The following is a 26,037-nucleotide window of genomic DNA, read 5'->3' on the forward strand; positions in this document are numbered from 1 at the left end:
CAATTATCCAGAACCCAGGTATGCACATCCTCATGAAATTGAAGTATAATACTGATGAACTTCTCTGGGCAATCAGATTTTGACATAATTTTCCATAAGCCCACATAACTGATGGAATCAAAGGCTTTGATCAGGTCAACAAATATTATATATAAACCTCTGTTCTGTTCCTGGCATTTTTCCTGAAGTTGTTGAGCAGCAAACACCGTATTGACTGTTCCTCTACTCTTTCTGAAGCTACACTGACTCTCAGGGAGGCGATTATTTTCCAGGTGAAGGATCAGCCAATTGCGAAGGACTCTGGTGAGAATCTCACCAGCAATGACTAAATGATTGTCATAGCACAATCTTTTCCCTTTACCTTTATAGATATGGACAATGGAGGCATCCCTGAATTCTTGGGGGAGTAACCGTTTCATGCCATTTAACTTGGAAAATTTCAGTCAGTTTTTGTAAGAGCATTGGACCCCCCACTATGTAGATCTCCGCTGGAACAGAAAGGAGTCTAATGGCATTCAAAACCTCTTCTCCAGTTGGAACTTCAGCTAGGGAATGATTGACTTCATCTTGAAGTAAATGATCAGTGACTTCTGCACTAATTGGTGATAATCTGTTAAGAACATTAGGGAAGGGTTCATCCCATCTCTCTAGGATCATGTCCCTATTGTTAATCAATGTGGAGCCATCAGCAGTGAGTAGTTGAGATGCACTGCTTGTCTTTGACCCATAAATGGCTTTAAGGGCATAATAAAAGCATTTTGGTTATTGCACTGCTGAAAGTACATCATATTGATCATTATCCAATGTTGTTGTTAGGGCTTATATCTTTTGGTGCTATTCATTTCACTCAGCATCAGTTCATGTAATTCTTTCCAGGCTTTTCTGAAATCCCAGGCCTCATAATTTATTATAGAACATTAGTATTCTAGTCTAAGATTCTGGATTGAATTATTTATTCAGTAGAAGTATTTCACCTGGTTGAGGTAGTAGTTGTGGCATCCTGAGCAGGTCATTTAACTGCTGCCTCAGTTTCCTCAATTGTACAATTAGGATAATAGCATTGACCTCCCAGAAATGTTGTAAGGATAAAATGAGAAAATATTTGTAAAGCACTTTAATAATCTATTACCAATATTGCTATTTTTGTCATTACTTTAAGAAGAATGAGAAGTAATTGATTGACTCAAGTGATCCCACCCTTTTACCAATATAAAGTCTTAATTTTATATTAAATGTGATCCTCATATTTAATTCTTCAGAGACTGGTATTCTAGTATTTTCATGTCTGAAGTATCTGCAGTTTGCCAAAATGAAATTATGGTCCCTTATTTCAAGGAAGTGTTTGGGATCATTAAAAAAATATACAATTTCCCAAGACAATTTAGATTACACTTCTTTTTCTGTTTATTTTGGATCATTGTTCATGCACAGTGAATGTCTTCACTACCTTCCTCTACTCTTTCTCTCTCTGTCTGTGTCTGTCTGTTTCTCACTCTTTTTCTGTCTCTTTCCATATATACCCAGTTAGACTACCTGTTTGTATTATTGTCTGCTTGATATTAATAATCAAAGAGTCATTGTACATAATTTAGTTGTTTCATCTTTCAAGAAATTTTTTATGATCATAGAATATTTTTAGCTTTTGGAGGCTAACTTTTAAAGTATCATTTTGATCTACCTTATAAAAAATGTTTAATCATCAAACATTTTATTTCATGAAGGCATCTCATATTTTCCACACATTTTAATCAATTGTATAATTTAAAAAATGCAATCTTTAGAAGAATATCATTGGTGGAAGCATGCTCATTCCCTTCTCAAACATTCATTAAGAAGATTCTTGATGGACAGAGTATATACTATTTTCATGAAAATTTTGATTTGATACTGAAGAAGTTGTGGTATATGATTCTGTGGAATATTTTTTGTGCTATATAAAATGACAATCATGGTGGTTTTAGAAAATCCTGGGAAGACCTATATGAATCCATACAGAATGAAATGAGCAAAGCCAGGAAATTATTGAATACAATAACAACAATGTATAATGATGAACAGTGAAAGACTAAACTACGTTGATCAATAAAGTGATTTTAGATAATTCCAAAAGCTCAACGAAGAATGCCATCCCCTTTCAAAGAAAGAACCAAGGAATTCTGAGTGCAATTGAAGTATTAATTTTTTCACCTTTTTTCTTTTTTTTACAACATTGTTAATATAAAAATATGCATTGTGATATTTCACCTGTATAATTAATATCATATTTTTTCCCTCTAAATACTTGGGAGAGAAACTTGGAGGAGGGAATTTGGAACTCAAATTTTTTAAATGTTAAATATAAATAGATAAGAAATTTTTTTTTCAAAATTGAATGATTAAACTAGGCAAATACATAGATAATGATATTTTCTTAGTTGCCTCTTTTTTTGGTAATCATTAGACTTCTGATTTTTCATTGTCTTCTCACATTCAATTGTCTTAGAATATGCTCAAAAATTATGTTACCTCCAGGAAAAATGTCCCTTTTTTTATATTAAATCCAGTTCAACTTTTAAAAGGAAATATTCTGCGTCATTTTCTATTTCATAATTCCTTTTGTTCATTTTTTTCAGTGTCAATATCTTGCTCAAATAAGTCAATTTAGAGGTAATTTAATTGTTGGAATTATTCTCAAATATTGTTTGAATTATTCTTCAAATTAGATATGGTTATTGATTTTTTAATTTATAAAGTCAACTATTGTCACTATAAATATAGATTATTTGGTGCACAAGCAATCATCTTCTATGTGTTCAAAATTTAAAATGAAGTTTTGTAATATTAATTAAATAATAGCTAAATGGCTAAAAATTTGGTGATTCATAGAAGCTTCTATACCTCTTTCTAAAAGCCTACCACCATTAACCCATCTGTCAAGCAGGAGGGAACTGAATACAACTGAAAGCCTTTTTTGTTGTTGGTTTGTTTTTCTTTGTTTCTTTAGTTGCCATTTCTAAGACCTTTAGCACCAAATGGCCAGTCTACTATAGAAAAGCCTTTACATGTTTTGCCAGGATGATTCTTGAAAAGAAAACATATCCTGTTATTTGGAGCATACTTGAAGTCTTTCTTACATTGTAGAAACCAAAACTTAACCTCTTCCAGAAAAACCTTTAAGAACTCAGGATCACCTCTGTGTCACAATTAAGCTATTACAGAATGACTGTCTATGTATATAATGTAATGCAAGCATATATTTTATATGTGTGTGTATTAGATAGATAGATAGATAGATAGATAGATAGATATAGATATAGATATAGATATAGATAGATATAGATATAGATATAGATATAGATATAGATATAGATATAGATATAGATATAGATATAGATATAGATATATAGATATAGATATAGATATAGATATAGATATAGATATAGATATAGATATAGATATAGATATATAACATAGTTAAAAATCACTAGAATCAGAGCTGGAGGCTCTTATAGATAAAGGAACTGGAGCCCAAGAGACTGCAGAGGTCTGAGCAAGGTCACATAGTAAGTAATAGATTTGTGACTAGAACAGAATGTGATAAAAGTTAAATGCTCAGGGCAGCTAGGTGGCGTAGTTGATAAAACACCGGCCCTGGAGTCAGGAGTACCTGGGTTCAAATCGGGTCTAAGACACTTAATAATTACCTAGCTGTGTGGCCTTGGGCAAGCCACTTAACCCCATTTGCCTTGCAAAAAATCTAAAAAAAAAAAGTTAAATGCTCTCCCTTTGTACCCTGTTGCTAACATTGGATAGGTGAAGAATAGACTAGAACAGAAGTGATGATGTTTGTCCTTCATTCTCAAAGAAGATCATGACATCAGAAAGGTGATGCCATGACAAGCATATGAATTGGATTTGAGTGATGAGGTGCTGTACTAAGTCAACAGCCTCACTTGTTCCTCCAGAGTCATTTGGACCCACTGGCCTGATCTGAAATAGGACTACTGGAGATGGTCCTGAATGTAAGGCAATCAGGGTTGAATGACATGCCCCAGGTCACACAGTGAACATATTTCAAATGTCTGAGGCTGGATTAGAATATCCCCTTGACTCCAAGGCCAGTGATCTATTCACTGCACCACCTAGCTGAAGAAGTAGCTGAAAATAGCACACTAAGAGCAATGACACAGTAAGTAACTCTTAATAAACTAGATAGCACTCATCTATTCCCTAAAGTATACCAATTAAGTTTGAATAGTGACATTTTCCATCAGTTAGACACGATGGGAATCTAATCCTTTGACTAGAAAAATAAAGATCCAGTTATAATTTTTCATGGGTCTATTTTATAAAGCGTCTTCTAGTAATATCTCAATAGGGAACTCATTACATTCTGATGATGTCATCTAAAAACAAATATCAATTTTGGCTACTTTTTTCCTCTCTAATAAAAAATATGAATCTTCCTCTTGTATTAAAAGTCATAGAATGGTGCCAACATCCCAGAGGGGGAAGATTTCCTTGCTTTGTGGAGGTCTTTAACAAAGGTCCTGAATTGGGAAGGGACATTCTACCCTAGGAACATCCTGAGTTGAGGGTCACTCCCTTGTTGGACAAGAGAAGAAGCACCAAAATGCCATTTGGGAGTTCAGTTTTCTTTCTTTTATACATTTATTTATTTTTATATTTATATATAAAGATAATTTCCACCATTCATTTCTGTAAGATTTTCTACCTTCCACCATTCCATCACCACAGTAAGATAGCAAGTAATCTGATAAAGGTTATACATGTACAAATATGTTACACATCTTTCCTTATCAACCACACTGAGAAAAGACTCAGAATAAAAATAAAAAACCATGAAAAGGAAAAAGCAACAAACAAAAAAATTTAAAAAGTGAAAATTGTATGTTTGATCTACATTCAAATTCTACAATCTGGATGTGGATAGTATTTTTCATTACAGGTCTTTTAGAATTGTCTTTGATCACTTTTTTGCTGAGAAATCTATCATAGTTGTTCAATGCACAATGTAGTTGAAAAGGTGTCCATTGTTCTACTGGTTCTTCTCACCTCACTCAGTATCAGTTCATGCAAGTCTTTCTAGGTTTTTCTGAAATCTGCCTTCTCATCATTTCTTAAAGAGTAATAATAATTCATTACATCTATATACCACAACTTGTTCAGGCATTCCCTAATTCTTGGGGATCACTTCAATTTCCAATTTTTTGCCACCAAAAAGAGTTGCTATGAATATTATTGTACATGTGGATCTTCCCCCCATTTTTATAATATATTTGGGACATAGATCTAGAGGCTGTACTGCTGAATCAAAGTGTATACCCATTTTAGTTGTTGTTTGGCATAGTTCCACATTGTTTTCCAGAATAGTTGGATCAGTTCACAACTCTACCAACAATATATTAGTGTACCAATTTTCCCATATCCCCTCCAACATTTATCATTTCTCTTTCCTGTCATATTAGCAAATCTGATAGAGGCAAGATGGTGTCTCAGAGTTGTTTTAATTTGCGTTTCTCAAATCCATAGTGACAGCATTTATTCCATAGTCTTCATTTTTTAATATTTTTACATATAGCTGTAATTTCTTCATCTGAAAATTGCCTATTCCTATCCTTTGACATTTATCAATTGGAGAATAATTTGCATTCTTACAAATGCCTCAGTTCTCTATATATTTTGGAAATGAAGCCTTTATCAGAAATACTGGTTGTAAAAATTGTTTCTACTTTCCTTCTAATCTTGGCTGTATTTTGTTTGTATAAAAAAATTTCTATTTAATGTAATCAAATTATTCATTTTGCATTTCAAAATGATCTCTATCTCTTCTATGGTCATAACTTCTCCTCTCCAAATATCTGACAGGGAAATGATTCTTTGCTTTTCTAATTGACTTATTATTATCACTCTTAATGTCTAAATCGTGTACCCATTTCAACCTTATCTCTGTATAGGGTGTGAGATGTGAGTATATAACTAGTTTCTTCCATTCTATTTTCCAGTTTCCCAAGAGTTTTATCCAAGAAGCTGGAATTTGGGGGTTTAAAAATTTTTATTTGTTGCTGTGCCTTGTGAACCTAATTTATTCGACTGATCCACCATTCTGTTTCTTAGCCTGTAGAGGGGTACAGTTTTCTATCTGAGTCCTAGGAATGTATAGTACAAGCTTAGAGAAACCAATAAAATGCATATGATAACCTAATTCCATTGTAAACTCTGGAGGCTAAAACATGTTAGCCTAATTCTGCTTGTTTCCTTATTAGGAAACTCTGGAAGTTAACACATGTTCATTTAATTCTTAATTAAGGCCAAACTCATCAAGGTTGACAGTTCCCTATACATCTGATGGGATGTATATTGTATATTGAAGTGTGATTTCCCTATACATCTTATGGAGGTGAGCCACTCATACCATTTCCTGATACCTACTGGATTGTAAGAACAGAATTTGTATAATTAAAGTCATTACAATTTAATGTTATCACAAGGGCAATTTTCACTTTGAAGAAAATTGTGTTGCCTAGGTCTCCTAGAAAAATCAAACCAAATGAATTAAAATGAGCCCTGGAGACTTTGCCTACTGTGCTTGATTTTAGTGGTGCTGAGGTTAGGTCACAATAAAAACACATGAATCTGTAGAAGTACATACCCAATAGGCAAAGGAAATACTTCACTGTCCATGTATAATATTTAAAATTTCAAGTGAAATGATCTCCCCAGCATTGTATTTTAGAGTAAAATGTTGTTGTTCTTTGATATAGAATATAAATTTTTCATTGGGGTTGGCTTAATAATCTATAAAGGTATATATACTTGCTTATGTATGATCACATACATTGAAGAATTTAGACTTATTTTTAGAAATCATATTATTAAGTGAGGAAAAGGAAGAAGCAAGAAAGCAAGGAAGGCAGGAAGGAAGAATTTATTCAAAACTTACTATATGCTAGATACTATACTAAGTAGTGGTGATACAAAACAATTTAAAAAGAGTCTCTATAGGAATTTACATTCTATTGGGGAAAAAGTCCACAAAAGGGAAGAGAAAAGTAAGGTAATGAATGGGGGTGGGTATGAAACCAGCCTGCACCCCTCCACAAAGCAGACACTTAAGGACTAACTGACCAGCAGGAGAAGGAGACACTTCTTGACAGAAAGATACTCTAGGTTGGAGAGGATACAGGGATGTTTGGATGTTCCAGGTATGGAAAGAAGTTTCAGGATACAGTGGTGGTGGCATAGTTTTCAAACAGGAAACCAGGAATAGTTCTGGAAAGGGAAGCATCAGATCCAGGTGTCTCTTAACTCTCAGTCCTTACACTATACCATTTTGACTCATAGGTTTTTATCTCTTTTATAGGAGATGATAAAACTGAGACTCAGAGAGATTATGTGATCTGCTTGCTCAGGAACAAATAGCTAAAACATATCAGAGCTAAGATTTGAATTTAGGTCTTCTGACTTCAAGTCCAGTATGCTATGTTCTGTACCATGCTGTCTCATTTGACTTCCTTTCAAACTGAAGATAGATGGCACCTAAGGATAATATTGATTCCAAGTATGACTTGATGTTCACAACTGTAAAGAGGAACTTGAACAATGATTATGGGCTATATGACATCACCAAGTGGCAAACATCAAGAGAGGGAGAAATGAGCCTTCAAACAGTCAGACATAAAACCCACCTAATTAAAGTGATCCTAAGAGCATGTGCAGATAAAACTGAAGGGAGAATAATGAATTGATCATTTTTTAAGCTATCTCAAAAAAGGGAACTTCCTTAAAAATGCAAAAAAGCTTGGTTGGTACCACTTATTAAAATATACTGACTTAACAGTCTTCTTTTCATTTTTTGGACAAACTTTACAAAATTGGACTTTGTAAACATCAATAATACCCTTGATGAAAACATGAAAAGGGAATTAGAAGGCTTTCATAATTAGTTTTCTATAGTACACTGTGTACTCTATTCAGAGTCATAAAATGAATATGAGATTTAGTAATATAAATTGTGCTGTGTATATTTTTATTGATTATGCTAAAATATCTTTAAAGTAATAAAATTGTGCTTTAAAGATTCTCCTCAAAGTGTTCTCATGCACATGTCAAAATTATAAAATTTCATTAATGGAAATAGTGAGGTAAACATTTATTTAACTGTTGAGGTATATTTAATTGACTGATTTTATTACCTCAAAAAAATCTTTTTAACATCAATATTCTCCCAGTGATACTATATAGTTGAAAATTCTATAAACATCATAATCTCAGAAGAATAGAAATCAATTGAACCTTAAAATAGAGACACATATGCCAATTAAAAACATTCACCAGGGTCATGGATAATGTTTTACACAAATTTCACACAGAATAAAAATGATTTATGAATGTGATGGTTATCAAGATAATTCTACTCACCAATAACATTATTTTAACTTCATTCAATCCCAGCACACTATAGGTCTTTCTTAGTGAAATTCATGGACAAACGAGAAGGAAGTAATCTATACATTCCATAAAAATTAAGTAGTTGAAGAATACATATTTCCCAGATTATAGCATATAGTTGGTTGTGGGGTCTGTTAAATTAGATGTTTTGTTCAGTCATTTTTCCTTCATGTTCATCTTTCTGACACCATTTTGGAATTTTCTTGGCAAAGATACTGGAGTGCTTTACCATTTCTTTCTCTGGCTCATTTTACAGATGAGAAAACTAAGGCAAATGAAGTTAGGTGACTTACCCAGGGTCACACTACTGATAAGTAATCAAGACCAGCTTTGGACTCAGGAAAATGAGTCTTTCTGAGTTCAAGCCTGTCATACTATCCACTGTACCACTTAGATGTCTCATTGAATTAGTAGTTGAATGCATATATCTTGGACAGGCATTATGCAAGGCCCATGAACTGGGTCTATAATCAGACTGAAAGAGTTGATACTAGGAATTTTGTGGTATATTTAATGAACTGATCTTATTACCTCAAAACAATCTTTTTAACATCAATATTCTCCAAGTGATACTATTTGGTTGAAAATTCTATAAACATCATAATCTCAGAAGAACAGAAACTGCAGGTAAACTGAAGGGCAATAGAAAGATGACTGATGGATTTTCAGGCAGTGGTAATATATTCTCAAGATTATGATTACAAGAAATTGAATAAAAAATGTCAAGACATTGTCAAGTGTATGTGTGTGTCTATGATTATATTTCTTTATCAATATCCATATTTATACATACATACTTTATAAGTATGTGTGTGTGCTACCTCTTAGAGTTTATTTGAGGATTATAGGAGAAGATGAACTATGGATAAAAAATGAATATGGATAAAAATGGATATAAATAAGATGCTTTGCAGATCTTATATGAATGTCACCTATTATTGCATGTATGATGAGAAAAGGAGGTAGAAGATCAGTCATGTCTTTAGAGTGATAGATGACAAAGGGGTAGGCTCAAGATTCATGAAATATTAAAAGACCTAGAGAAAGACTTCCAGAGTATTTCTGGAAATGCACAGTGGAGAAGCATATATGATGAATTATGAGTTTCTGTACTAAATAAGTTTCTGTACTAAATAAGATCAGGGATCAATCAATAAGTTGAATTTACTTAATTGATTGAAGAAATAGTAAGTTCAAAATAATGATTATCTTTTATATACAAGAAGACAAAATGAGGCATAGGGAAAAACACTCAGAATCATGAGATATGGCTTCAAATCCTAGTTCTGAGATGTTCTACTTAGAAAATCATGAATAACTCACCTAACCTGTTAACATTAGTTTTCTCAGATTGTGTCATGTATATGAGATTCATTATATACATATACTTATAAAAATATCACTTTCATTTTTGAATATCTTTTCTACCTAAAGGACTTTGCCTTTATAACAAAACAAAACAAAATTTAAAAAATGGAGGGGTGTGTCTTTGGAGAAACAACATTTCACTAAAATCAGCCAGCTTACCAACCAAATCTAATAATAGATGAAACAAAGAAGGAAAGAGAGATCATTTTCTTTCCTTCGGGGGAAAAATTAGATTTCTTTAATTTTACAGTATTTACTTTTTCCCCCTTCCCCTCCTTCCTCTTTTCTTTCCTTCCTCCCTTCATTTGCCCCTTCCTCCTTCCTTCCATCCTTTCCCTCCTTCCCTCCTTCCCTCCTTCCTTCCTTCCTTCCTTCCTTCCTTCCTTCCTTCCTTCCTTCCTTCCTTCCTTCCTTCCTTCCTGCCTTTGCTCTTTCTGTTATTGTTCTCATGCACTGAGTAGGTCATTTCTGAGAGGAACATTTCTTTGGTATTAGTTCTGTACTATTTAGAGCTTCTGACACTCCTTCTGATAGACTAACAAACCAGTTTTTTTAAACATTATTGCTTTCTCTCCATGCTTCCTGTTTTACCCTCTCACAAATGGAAGGTATTTGTAATGACTAGATTCATCAGAACAGTTTTTTATTTGTTTGTATGTTCTTGTCAGAAAGATGAACAAGCTGTTGATGTAATTATCCTGATAAAAGTTAATCAACATCCAGACAGCAAGTCCATTTTGAAAATATCAGGCCATAGAGACCTGTAAACTGCTGGGGATGTGCACTAAGATGTTTCTTTTCAGCATATAGGCTGATGTCTTTTGAATTTCTTTTCTTCACAAGAAGCAAGTACTCTGAATATTATCAGACCTGTGGAATAAAGTGATTGGAAAAAAGGAGGGGTATGATATTTCAAAAATCAAACATGGCTATAAAGAATCTGATTTAATCTCAGCTTTTATTCTCTTTTGCTTCTTTTTGAATATTTTTTTCAATTACATGCAAAGATAGATTTCAACATTCATCTTTTTGGAAGCCTCTTTTATTCATTTTTAAGAGAGAATTTCATGGCTCATCAAGGAATAAACTCATATATAAAAAGCCATTTGTCTGCTTGCTCTAAAGTAGTGTCCTGTTGCTGTTTTAAAATAATTAATAAATCATCACCTTGGGTTAAGACAGGTAGGAATGCATTCTTTCTCTTCCCTCCTCTCTATTCTTTGTTTGATTAGGCAAAGAGATTTCCATTAAATTTTTACCACTTATTTGCTGTAACTCTTTTAATGAGTGTCATAGCCTTAGCAATATTCATCATTTTATATTAAATTTACTCTTGTAATATGGTGGGATGATATCCATGGCAGAATTGCTTAATTTCTTTTTTCCTTTCCTATACATGACTTTAAAGTGAAGCCAAATGTGTATTCATTTATTCCGATCATATAACTAAGTGGAGGTGAGCATTCTATTTTCTTTCTGCCCCTTTGTCTCCTTTCTCCCTTTTGTTTTTGGAAGAAATTATATATTACCAATGAGCTTAGGGTACATCAATGTATCTCAGAGGCCCAGGCCTACCAGTGTTAGTGACTCCCCCTTTTAATGTGTGATTCTACTTTAGAAAATGAGAGGGGGAATTGATTTAAATGATCTCTATTTCCTGCTCATTTCCAAACCCCATGACCTACACTTGAAATTTTGAGATAAGCAATAAATTCTTTGAATGAACAGAATTGGACTTAACTCACTTCTAATTTCTGATTTGGAATGCTTCAGATTATTTTTGATATGTATCACTCAGCATTCCTTCATGTCACTTCCTTTCACATCTTTATGATAATCTTTGCTTCATTCCTGATTTCAAAACATTGATGCCATTCTATAATTACACATTATATAAATCCACCCTACCTTTGTGCAATTATTTCTTTAGAATGAAAATCTTTGCAGATGTTTCTTTTTTTTTCAGGGTTTTTTTTTTTTTGCAAGGCAAATGGGGTTAAGTGGCTTGTCCAAGGCCACACAGCTAGGTAATTATTAAGTGAATGAGGCTGGATTTGAACTCAGATACTCCTGACTTCAGGGCCAGTGCTCTATCCACTGTGCCACCTAGCCGCCCCTACAGATGTTTCTTTAAGACTTGATACATGTTTTAAGCTAAAGTCATTTCTGAGAAAATGAAAAGTGACCCATGAAGTTTCTCTCTCTCTCTCTCTCTCTCTCTCTCTCTCTCTCACACACACACACACACACACACACAAATTTATAAGGAAACAGATTTTAGCTCAGTATAAGAGTTTGATAAAAATCAGATCTGTCCAACAATGAAACAGGAGAGAGAGACAGAGACAGAGACATTGGCTATCACTCGCTGTTCAATCATCTTTCAGATTCTATGAGTTTATATTTTGGGAAAAGTGCCCATCCTAGTGGTAATGAAAGTCAAAACAATAGGTCTATGGGAGCAAACTAGATGCAGAGAAGCAAAATAATGTGTAAAATTCAGGCTCTAACTCAGATAATGCAGATAACTTTAGCCTGACATTTCAGATAACTAACAAAATATTTTTTTAGATGACTCAAATAATTTACTCTGATCTCTACTCCACTTATATAACCTTAGGTTCTGGGATGGAGAAAATGTTGAAAGAAAGGTCAGGAACTTTTATTTTTCATTGTAAAGATCATATGATATTATTTTAAACAATAAGAGACTTTGGAGGTTATCTAGTGTAACTTTGATATTTTATAGTTTGGGAAACAGACTCCAAGATATGAAGTGACTTGCTTGGAACTTCCAAGTTTGTAGTAGAAATGGAAATCAAATCCAAAGGTATCACGACTCTAGATTTGTTGGTCTTTTCCTTATAATCACTGTCCCCATAGAAAGCAAAACTGCAGAAAATCAATTTTAAACATTATATTTCAATATCAGTTTATAAAGAAGAGTCAATACCCTATGTTGATATTTATTCTCACTGTCCATAGAACCATGGAGTTCAAAGGAATGTCAAGAAGTCATCTTGTTTTGTTTTATGCCTCTACACAAGACTTTACTACACTCATCCAAAACATCAGGCAAGCTGTCCTATTTTTTAGCATCTCTTGGGATGGAGATTATGCAGTTTCCAGTAATAGTCTATTTCACAGTTTAATCACTTTGAAAAAGAAAGATTCTTCCCTATATCTAACTAAACTCTTTCATGCTAAACATTTATAGCCAGGGGTTTATCTGTGGTGTTCCAGATAAGAGAATTCCAAGAAAAAAAGTCATTCTTGACTGAAAAGGAATCAAGTGGGTGGAAGGGTGGGGGAAGACAACTCAAGAAAATTTGTGTTTGCTTTTACAATTACAGCCTCCAGTCTCCAGAAGGTTTTCAGAGATGTGGGTGGTGGCCCTGAGGGCTTACAAACTTGAATAAGGAAAATGTGAACTATTTTGGTTCATTTGAATATATATATATATATATATATATATATTTATATACATATAGATTTATAATATATTTCTTTGATTTTGGTCTCTTTGATCTTAATGTGAAGCCATTCTGTGATGTTTTCTAAATTTAAATTAAAATTTGATACATAAAAATGAGTCAATTGACTTCAGAGTCATCAGAGAAATAAAAAAAAAACCCAGTGTAGATAATAAATTAAACCAATTCCTATAAAATAACAGTATATCCCAAGGAAAATATGGTAGTGAGGATTCTTTTGGAGGAATGAGAAATCACAAGTCTACCATCCAAAACAACTAGATGATGTAGTAGATAGTACATCATCCCTGCAGGTAGGAGGACCTGCAGTCAAATCAAAGGGTCTCAGACCCTTACTAGCTTTGTGACATTGGACAAGTCACTTACCCTGATCTACTAGCATATAGGACCATCTCCATGGTCCTGATTCATATCTGGGCCCAGATGGTCCCAGAGGAGAAAGTAAGACTGGTGACTTAGCATAGCAGTCCCCATACTCAAATCCCAAAGTAAGTGCCTTTCAATAAGATTATGCTGTTTGATCCCCAAAAGACATTTTCTTCATATTTTTTCTTTTTAAAATTTTTTAAAATTACATTTTAAATTATGCTACCATTCTTGTTTTTAGAAACAAAGTAATTTCAAATAAACCATCATCTCCTTCCCTGTCCAGTCAGTAAAACCTCTCTTCAAAAAGAAATAAAAACAGTTAAATAAAGCTGTCAGACAAAACAACTACTTCTGATAGTCTACAAATTTCTGCTCCCTCCTCCATTTTGCCAAAGAGAAAAGGAAGCTTCTTTCATCTTTCTCTTTTGGGGAGCTGTCCATCATTTCTCTTCTTCAGCAAGTGGCTGCCTTTTAGTGTGATTTCCATTTGCATTATTGAACTTGCAGGTAGTATTATTATACAGCAATTTGTTCAATCATTTATCGATTTATGGGTTTCCACTTCTCAGTGTTTTGCTTTGTTTTGCTTCTATCACTTCAAAAGTGCTGCTGAAACAAATGTTGGTATATAGTGAAACTTGATTTGTTGTTTGTATTTCCTTGGGTTATGGACCCAGTTCTATTTTATTTTTTCCATGATAAATTGGGCAGGATGTTTAGGATAAGTATGATGGAAAATGAACTATGTACCTTGGATAGCCTAGCCATGTATAAGGCTTCAGTTTAGAATATTGCCAGGTTTAAAATAGAACACAAATGAATTGGTTTGCATAACTACATATAAATAGCATATAAAATATAACTACATAAGTTTAAATATACACACAATACAATACACGTTAATATATGTTAAATACATGTGTATATGTATATTACATGCATGCATGTGTGTATATACATTCAACTGTATTCTTTTCACAAACATTTGAGATCTGTCCAAAGCTAGAGTCAAGATTACTGATATCTGGCTAAAGACTTTTACTAGTTCTGTGTCCCTGGGCAAGTTATTTAATCTTCTTTGCTTCAGTTTCCTTATCTGTAAAATGAAGGAAATGGCAAACTACTTCAGTATTATTACCAAGAAAATCTCAAAATGGGTTATGATAAGTCAGACATAACTGAAAATAACTGAATAACAACAAAAAAAATTTAAAGTTTCAGATGACTCATAATCTCATAGATTCTCATTACAAAGATAGTGCAAAAATTTCAGTTTCTACAATTTTATAACTTGGGAAAACTTAAGACTTAATGAAATTAAAAGACTTGTCCAAGGTCACAGAGTTGTGACATAGTAGAACCAAACTCAGGTTTCCTGAATCCAAAGCAAATGCCCTTTCCTCTGCAAAAGGCAGAGGAAAAGTAAAATCCTTAAGAATATATATGGGTTTCTATTGTTTTTAATGTGGTCTTTGTAGTGTGAACAATGAATTTTTCCCTTTAAAATATGTATTTTAAACATGTTTCTGGAACACAAATGATTGGAAATTCACCTTTCACATAAAGCATCCTTTTAAAAATCAGATCAAATTAGAGAAAAATCTGGTGGGTGAGTTCCAAATTTCACTTCACTATCAAAATGGGCCACCTTTAATAAGTCAATTTAGCAATTAAAAAGAGAAGTCCCCTCAATTGTAAACAGAACAACGACTTGCTTTCTTAATTCCATCAGGAGCATCCCCAGTTAACATTGCTTTGAAGGTCTTTTAGAATCCTTCTAATAGAATGTTCCCTCCACCTCTTTCCAGCTTTCCTGTGCCCCATCCTACATCAGTGCACCATACCCTTCTTTGATTGGATAAACCAAGGCAACATTTCATGTCACACCTTCTGATGGACAAAGCTATTTAAGAACAGCAGTAAGCCTCCATTTTGAAGGGTCTGGCTCTCTAGCTAACCGTTCCTTCCCCCCCCACCCCACACATACACACACTCTGACAAAGTCTACAACTTAGAAAAATATTAATAAATGTGTTTGTTAATTTAAATCTGCTTTTCTTTTTCTTAAAGCCAAAAATCTTAGGTAGCATTTGTTTCTGATTAGGAGGAACTCTGAGCAGATTAACACATACTTATTTCTAACAGGTCAAAACTCAGTGAGGACCCCTCCTTATTTTGGGGAGTCTGTTTCATAGTAGGAATATTGGATCATGAATTTGGTGCTGATAGGGATCTTTGAAGCCATATAGTCTAATCCTTTCATTTTACATATAAGTAAACTGAGGCCCTGAAAGGTAAAGAAACTTGCCTTAGCTTTTGTAGCTATTAGGTGACATAGGTGGCAGTAGAAGGCAGAGTCCATCGACTACAAATTGTTGCAGTTGCACTTCTCAATATAATCTAGGACAGGATAATGATAATAGAATGAATAGGCTTATAGTGATCCTTCCAGGATTTTATACTATCACTATAGTTTTATTTTCCTTTCTATATCAGTGATTGCAATTCATTTATACAAAAGTCAGCAATGATGCTCTATCTTTTCAAAGGATCTCTCACAATATGAGAGCCTGCTGTGAATGAACATATTCACACATGACTTAAATCAAAATGTGTGAATGAACATATTCACACATGACTTAAATCAAAATGTGTCTGTGATTCCAAGTGAAAGGACCAATGGAGAAAGCAGAAACCCTGATGAATTCTTAGTCTCAGCTTATATAAAGCAAGTAGGATACAAAATATCATTAAATTCTATGTGTTTATTCTTAATTTAAATACAAAACAATGATAATTCTTACAGATGAAAATCAGATGTCATGTTAGTAAACTTTATGGAAAAATTCTAATCACTGACATACATATATATATATTACATTGGACATATAATGCTCACTGTCTGAGGATTCCTTTGTTTTTCACACACACACACACACACACACACACACACACACTATATTGTACCTTGGCCATTGAAGTGATTAGAAGCAAGAAGACTCTTAGCCTCACTTGCCCAACTATAAAATGGTATTAAAAATATCTTACCCTTTTTAAGGGAGAATGACGGTGAAATGTAGTTGAATGTAGTTGAATTCAATTGAGCTATGTGATCAAGGATGTAATCCCTTTTTTTGTTTTATTTTGCTTTTTGCTCTGAAGGTAATGTCTGGTGGCCAGGAGTTAATATTCTTTATTATACAGAATATTCTATATTATTGAAATCTCTTAAAGCATAAGACATTCATCTCTAGAGTCATTTAACATTTATTGAAACCTATGACATATGTGTAAGGTATATAGTACTAGGTGCTTCACAAGATACAAAAATGAGTAAAACACAGTCCTACCCTCAAGGCTCTTGCATTCTAGTAGGAGAGGCAAGCCACAATTCACAATATAAAGTGACATGTGGTAAATACCATAGAAGCCATACAAAAAGGAAGTTATATGATTTCAGAGGAGGGAATGGATTATTTCCAACTAAAGTGAGCAGAGAAAGTTTTCTGTAAAGTACAGATAGTATTTCAGATTTTATCATCACTCCAAATTGTATCATTTTCATTATTATTAATTCCAAAATAGCTGTTTCTGAGCTTAATCTTCTAGCTTCCCAACTCTTCCTTTGCTTGTCCTTACCATGATTTCTAGTTCCTATAACTCCCTATTCCATTCCCAGTCCATAATCCCTGCTCTAGTCTCTTTCCTCTCTTCATAATTTGATTTTATAATTAACAGATTCACCAATATGTTGTCCTCTAACCTTGGACTCTTTGCTCCCATTCATTCCTTACCTTTCTTAAGCTTTGGGTCATCCCCACCGATTACCTTCTTACCTATTCTTGTGATCGTGAATACCTCTGGAGAAAGTTTTACAACCATATTGATTATAGAGTGACTGGGTCCAAATTTGTGCTATCTAATCTCAGCTTTGTCTTCATTGTTGTATATAAATGCCATTCGTTCATAATCAACTTTAGTCTCTTTATACTAACTCCTCTACTATCTACAAACATACTCATCTTTTCCATCCCTAAATACATATATATATATATATATATATATATATATATATATATATATATATATATATTCCTTTGAGGTTGTCATCCCAGCAAGCTGTCATCTTATTTTCTTCCACCTTTCACTGATAAATTCTTAGAAAGATGGATATGTACTTGGTGACTCTGCTTCCTTGCCTCTGACTTTCTAGTCCCTGGCTTCTGAATTCACCACTCTAATGACATTGTTGTTTCAAAGGTTAAATTTTAAATTCCATGACCTCTTCCCTTACATTTATTCTCCACTTGACCCCACCTATGACTTTTGACACTCTAGACTTCTCTTGTATGTTCCCCCTCCCAAGCAATTACATCACAGAGTTAAAAACAGACAAAAGGTATTTAGTGCAACACATACAGGAATGAAATTTATTTCTATAATATTCTTGATAATTAGCCATTAGCCTTCAATCTCCACTACCTCCTACATGCAGTCCTTTCATCTTTGGGACAGTTCTGGATATAAGGAAGTGTGCCTTGTTACCTTTCTGCATCCACTATTTGCCCTCTGGAGAGCATAACCAATTTATTCTTTTTCCATAACATCCCTTCAGATATATAAAGTCATCTATCACATTTCTCTTATCTTCTCCTCTCCAGTCTAATTCCTTCAAAGTATCCTCATATGGCATGAGCTACAGATTCTTCATATATTGGTCATCTTCCTCTAGATGCCCTCTAGTTTATCATAGTCCCTCCTAAAATATGATGCCAGAACTAAACCCCATACTTGGGCAGAGAGTACAGAGGGTTATAGTCTCTGTAGGCTTTGGATACTTGATCTCAAGATCACATTCAATTTTTTTTTCGCCATATGACACTTTTGACTCATTTTGGGCTTGCACTCACTAAAACCCCATGAATTTTTATCTGACTATTCCTCCCTCAACTTGTATCTGTGAATTTGAGTTTTTGAACCTGTGTCAATATTTATCTCTAATTAAATCATATTTAATTTGACCTAATGCTCTAGCCTATAAAGATATTTTGGTTCTGATTCTGGTACCCTACATATTAGATTGTTCTACATCATTTTGAATATCTTTTACTTTTTGTTGTTTAGCAATCTTTGTTATTTTACAAAAATTGTGGGTTATTGTGCTAAAATATTACCTATATCACATGTATGACGATGACAGTGCTGGTGGTAGTGATTATGGTAGCATATAAATACACACATATATATATATATACAAATATGTATATTTATATAGAATCATGGAGTTTTTTAAAAATCTAATCTAAAGAAAACCCAAGCATCTCTATAAGACTGGAATAGAAGGATGAATTTTTAAAATATGCTATGGATTCATTTCCTTTTTAAAATTTTAAACTTTTACTTAGCAAACATTTATTTTTCTCCTCTCTGCCATGCTTGCAATTAAATAACAACAAAAAAGAAAGAAAAACAAAAACATTGGAACAATTATGCACAAAGCAAAGCAAATTTCTTCATTGACAATGGCCAAAAATGTATGTCTCATTCATCATTTGGAGCCCATTGCCTTTCTCTCTCAGAAGTATGGGTGGTATGATTCATTTCTATCATTTTCAATGCTTTGTCATTTCATCTTCAACATTTTTTCCTTGGATTATGTCAACATAATAGGAGTATAGAAGCTACGTACTTTTTCCAATTCATCCTCCTGGTGACAAACCAGCTATATCTTTTCTTTTTTTGTCCTCATTTCCTCATTTCCATCTCCATGTCTGTTCTAAATAAACAGAAAGAACTTACCCCAACTCTAACTGTGAAAGTTCATCTCTTTAAAGTTCTACTCAGATACTATCCACAGATACATGAAGAACATGGATCCAGTGGTCTAGGGCAATCAGAAGTCATGATGTGGTGACATATATTACCAATACTTCTACTCCCAACCCAGGTGAAAGTAATCTTTCTCTCTTCTAATTTCTTATAGGACTTTTTTCTGGGCTTTTTCTTTGTATTTACCTTATCCATTTTTATATCCAGTTACATATTGAATGCATGCCTCCCTGCCTCCCATCTATTAGAGGCAAACTCCTTAAGAACAAAGATATTACATATATATATATATATATATATATATATATATATATATGCATGCATGTTTGGACAAGGGAAGGAAAGGAAAGGGATGAGAAAAGGAGAAAAGGAAAGGGAAAAGGGAAAGGAAGAGATATTTTTATTCTTCATCTATACCTGGAAATGAAGAATTTGTTTCTTAAATTGATATACAACCAAAGTCTAAAGTTTAGAGAGAGGATTCCTAATCTTCTTTTGTATGTCATGGAGCTCTTGAGCTACCTGGAAAATCCTATGAAATTCTCTCAGAATGCTTTTGAATGCACATAATATAATTTAAAAATATTAAATAAAATGTGCAGGATTGTAAAGAAAACAATTTTGCTGAAATACAGTTATCAAAGTATTAAAAGGCAAATTGTTGGATCTCAGGATAAGAACTCTAAAAACAGAACTTGCTAGGCCCTCTAAGTTTCCTGAATCAGGGGAAATGAATGTATTTTTTTGTGATTCATATTACCCCAATATTGAGATTCAGACTGTGTATAAAGTATAAAGTATAAACATTAATAATAGAAAATATGTCAATGAAAAATGACTAATATAGTAAATGCTAAACTGTCAAGGTATTTGGAAGCATGGATACCTTTGCAATGATACTCCCCCAACTCAAGGAAAAAAGAAATGATTGTAAATTGAGAGGAATGGGCTAGAAATTCTTGAAGGTTCCTTCCAGGTCTATAATTCAATGTTTTTATGAGTCTCCAACTGTGTTGTTTTTCCACCTTTTTTTTTTACAAGATAAGGTTAAGTGACTTGCTAAAGGTCAAACAGCTAGGTAATTATTAAGTGTTCTGAGGCCAGATATATAGTCTTCTTTAAGAATGAAGGACAAGAGGCAGCCAGGTGGAGGAGTTTTTGACTCTGTCTTCTATTTCTACCCGCTTCTCTCCCCATCCTCTACTCAGTTTTCAAATTCTAGTTTTTTCTTCCATAATATATCTCACAAAAATTCCTTTCTTCTCATTACTCATAACTGCTTGCCTAAAATACTTTATTAGTTTCCTAAGTGACCTCACATGAATGTTCCACATAAAAATCAAAATAATATCCCTAAGTCTCCAAAATAACTATTTTATTCTCCTGTTAAGAAACCCTTAGTGGCTCCCCATATTGCATCCAGGATATAATATGACTCATTAACATGTCATTTTAAACCCTTTGTCTTATAACCCCAATCTACAATCATGACCTTATTTATATTACTAGCAGTCATGTGCTCTACAATCCAGCTAAACTAGACCACTAGTTCTTCAAATAACTTGGAATGCCATCATCTTCTTTCTCCAATGAAAAGACATTTCACTGAATACATGTTTCTTCCTTTCTACTTCTCAGAATACTCATCTTCAGTACTCAACTAAGGTGGCCACCTAGCCACCCAAAAGGTGACCCCCTTTCTCTGTATCCTTGTTCCCCCCCCAAAATATTACTTTCTCCCTTCTCCATTTACCTTGAATTTACTTATCCATGTGCAAATCACTTTTCCCCAGTAAAATGCAAACTCTTTGCAGATAGGTATTGTTTCATTTTTTATCTTGCCTAGCACAGTGGTTTACACAGTTTGCGGGATTTAATTGAATCAAGAGGAAACAAATTAAAGTGGAATATAGAATTTATGTAGGGAGTTGTGGGAGAAAAATCTGGTGACATAAATTTAGACCGTATTGCCAGCTTAAGAACTTGGACTTTATTCACTAGATAATGGGAAACAGTGAAGATTTCTGAGAAAGGAATAATATGATCACAATAATGCCTCAGGGTGCTTTGGATTAATCTGGCAGCAATGTGTAGAACAGGTTGGGGGGAAAAAGAGACTGAAAACATCAAATAGGGAAAAGTTGCAATATAAAGGAGAAGGATATTAGGGACTTGCATTACAATATCAGCAGGGAGAATGGAAAGGCGATGGATGAAGGAGATAATGGGAAGGAAGAATGAGGTATTCAGTCACCTTAAAGCTAATTCAGCTTTGTGAGAAGTCAGAGTAAAACTATATCAGCCAGCAGTGTGATTACGTGTCTGTAATTTCAAATTTTTGACCTAAACCTTTCTTTTTTTCCAGCTAAGATCAAGGTTATAAAATTTTACTGGAACACATACATGCATCCTATTGATTGTCTTCCTAGTTTTAAAGCTTTGAAATATTCTTCAACTATGCTACAATAATAGAAATGATTGATTTCAATACATAGTAAGCTTAAAAAATTTCCAGCTGATATTTTCTTGAAGCTATATTTGACTACTAGATATGAAACTTGACATTAATTAAGTAAGCTACAGTTGGCCACATTTCTAGGTTTCTTCAATAAAGTTGATTAGTGCCTCCAGTACCTTTGGTTTAAGCAATATTATTTCTTATTCATTTTTCTAGACTAGAGTCTAATCTTCTCCACTGCTCAGGAAATGTAAATAATAGCTAACATTTTTATAGTTCTTTAAAGTTTTCTGATACTTTTCATGTTATCTTTTCATGTCAACCCTGTGACATAGATGGTATTATTATTATTATTATTATTATCCTCATTTTATAGCTGAGAAAACTGAAGCTCAGAGAGGTTATGGTCACATGGTCAGTCAAGGTACATTGCTCATATCTCTATTACAGGAAGTATTATCATAAGATTATAGGGAACAAGGGTGTGGCAGGTTGTGATATTGTAGAAATAAACCTAGACATGGATAAGAGAAATCATCAGTAACAGTTTAAAATCAGCATTGATTTTAAAACATTTTCATGACCACCAGAGTAATAATCTATTTTTGTTTCTCCTGTTCCCTCTCCTCTCCCCTAAAGAACACAAGGCATAAATTCTCTAAAAAAGAATGAATTATTATGCGATGCTTGAATCCTTAGGCTCATGTTTTATACAACCTTTGAGTTTCTAAACCCTCTAACAGTTTCCATTTTCCATTGGTAGTCTAAATATAATTTCTCATTCCTAAACATGAGATAAGTTACTGAAATAAGAGCATAGGACGAAGCTAGAGGGAACTCAAAAAATTTGCCAGTGTAACTAATTCATTTCACATAAGAAACAGAGGTACATTTCATTTCTAATACATTATGCTTGTTATCTTCAAGGAAAAAAAAAGAAAACTCAGAGTGGTTTGATAATTTCTATTTTATAAGATATCAAGTGTCATTATTTTGTTTATCCTTTATTTTAATATTCTTTCTACTTTGATCTTTATATTCTCAGAAATTTAACAAGGTACTGGATTAATCAAATCATTCTTTCCCCCCAGTCTCTATCAAGCATTTTCTTTCTTATTGCAATTGTGGGATGGCAGATTTTTCCAAAATGTGTTCTTATCAAATAAAGGTTTCAGAATGAAACCAGTTTCTGGAGTAATTGATCTCTTAGAGTTTTATAGTCAGAGTTCAACCCTCTGCAAAATCTTCCTCTCATATGAGAGGAGTTAAGATTACTCTTTCTAGAAGCTTGGCAGTAAAAAGAAAAAATAGTTATATCATTAATGGAGCATCAAAATTGGGGTAAATTTTTTTAATGCTAAAAGAAAATTTAACATGTTCATGGGTAGAGGAGAAGGATTGAAGGTTCTGGAGAGAAGTTATAAATGAAAGTATGTTTTATGGAACAAGATCAGGGAAGAAGTGGAAACAAATCAACAACCAATTAACAATTAAGGTATTAAGTACTTGTACCAGACACTATATTAGTTTGGAGGGCAAAAAAAATAAAGCTGAAATAGTCCCTACCTTCTAGGAGTTTATATTCTAAGAGACGTGATGGTACCAATGGCACAAGGGACAGATTTGGTCTTGGAAAAGAAGAAAGGAAATTTTTTCCTTCAAGAATGGAGGCAATGAGGAAAGAATATGGAAAGATACAAAAGTCTGGAGGAATAAAGGAGTAGTAATGCTTTGATCTTTTGATTAAAAAAAAGAGGCCTGGTCATCTGCTAAGCAGAATGAATAAGGGGTAAGTATTTAAGAACATCTCACTTATATGGTGCAAATAGAAAGAATGATAGCTTCTGTTGTACTGTAACAAATGATAAAAGGGATAGGTTCAGAGAAAACTGCAAAGACATATGAACTAATGTAGAGTGTACTGAAAAGAAAAAGGAAAATAATTTATACAATAGCAACATGACAAAAGTAAGCAACTTTAAATGGCTTAAGATCTCTTGATAAATGCAATTATTATTACAGAATGTCATTGATAAAGAATGCTACTCCTATCTATGCACAAAGCTTTATAAAACTATGCGTACCATTTTATCTAACAATTCCACTACTAGATCCATATCCCAAATACATAAAAAAGGAAAGCTTGTATATGTACAAAAACATATGTACATGTATGTGCATAACAGGTTTTTTTTGTAGTGACTAGGAATTGGAAGTCAAAGGGATGTCCATTGATTGGGCAGTGGCTAAACAAGCTGTGTTATATGATTGTAATGGAATATTATTGGGCTGCATGAAATGACAAACAGAATAATTTTGGAGAAATTTGCAAAGACATACATGAACTAATGCAAAGTGAAGTAAACAGAACCAAGAGAACATTATACACAACAGCAATATTGCTTGATGAAGAGCTATGAATGATTTAGCTAATCTCAGCAATACAGTGATCCAAAACAATCCCAAAGGACTAATGATGAAACAGAAGATCTTCCTTGAGAGAAAGAAATGACAATGTTGAAATACAGACTGAAGTATGCTACTTTTCACTTTCTTTCATTCTTTTTTCTTTTAAGACTTCTTGTACAAAATGACTAATTTGGAAATGTTTTGCATGGTTGCACAAGTATAAACTGTATCTGCTTGGTTATCTTCTCAGAGAGAGGGAAGAGGAGGAATATAATTTAGAATTCTTAAAACTTTTTTTAAAAATTTAAAATGGTTTTAAAGTATAATTGGAGGAAATTACATATATAGGCATGTATATTATATATGTATTCTTATGTATGAACATTTGTATGAATATATATACACACACACACACAAATATGTGTATGTATGCATGTGTGTGTGTGTGTGTGTGTATCCCCTTCCTGAGCAAGAAGTGCTGGACCGAACATGCAGTCTCAGATATACATGTTTTGAAATGATCAATATGAGAAAAAATTTTAACTTGTTCATGCATATTTGTTATAAGGCTTTCTTTTTCTTCTCTTGTGATGGTGGAAGGAGAAAAAATGTTGAATAATTGAAAATATATATAACTCAATTTTTAAAAGAAATGCTGGATTTGAAAACAGATAAACCTGAATCCAAATCCTAACACTGCTACTTATTAAGCTATGGTTTCTTCATCAAATAATTTTAACTCTTTTTGATTCTTGATTTCCTCATCTTTAAAATGAGAGGATTAGCACAACTAGGTGGGGCAGTGGAATCAGGAGGACCTAAATTCAACTCTGACCTCAGATATTTAATAATTACCTAGCTGGGTGGCCCTGGGCAAATCACTTAACTCCATTGCCTTGCAAAAAAAGCAAAAACAAAAAAACAATAAGATGAGTGGATTCGAACTAGAGCTACAGTTTCTAAAGTTAAGATCTTTAAAACCCAATTCAAATGCTGCTTTTTCTAAATGCTCTAATTGGTAACAATCCCCTCTCCCATCATATCATTTTTGTATTCAATTTTGCCCTTTTTATATATTGTTGCAATTTTAGTTGAATATAAGCTCCTCCACAAAAATAATACAATCCAAACTTTGTATCTCCTACTATGCTTCTGTTATGATACTTTGAACTGAGTAGATATTGAATAAATGTTTAGTGGACTTTGTTTATAATGCAGTGGCTGTGGGAACTCTTACAGGGTGCTGGTAAGAGACAATACTAAGAGTAGTCAACCAGTATTCATAAAGTACTTTGCAAAGAGCTTTATAAATATTATCTCATTCAATTCTCACAACAACTGTGGAAGGTTGATTATTATTATTCTCATTTTACAAGTAATGAAACTGAGGGAAACATATTTTAAGTGACTTACCCAAGGCCACACAACTCCTTCAAATTCAGGACTTTCTATTTTTCCATTTTCCTATCCACTGAATTACCTCAATGTACAGGATTACCAGGCAGTGCTTAAGGATTGATTGGTTTGAGTTTTTTCCCTTGTTGTTTTAGTTTATAATTTAATTAACTGCTCCTTTCTCTGTTTCACCACATTTTTGCGTGTTATTTATGGATTAGAACAATGCAGTTTCCTCAAGAAAAACCCTTGAGTCAAATGATA

This window comes from Macrotis lagotis, chromosome 5 (assembly GCF_037893015.1).
Source record: "Macrotis lagotis isolate mMagLag1 chromosome 5, bilby.v1.9.chrom.fasta, whole genome shotgun sequence".
NCBI classification, from domain to species: Eukaryota; Metazoa; Chordata; class Mammalia; order Peramelemorphia; family Peramelidae; genus Macrotis; species Macrotis lagotis.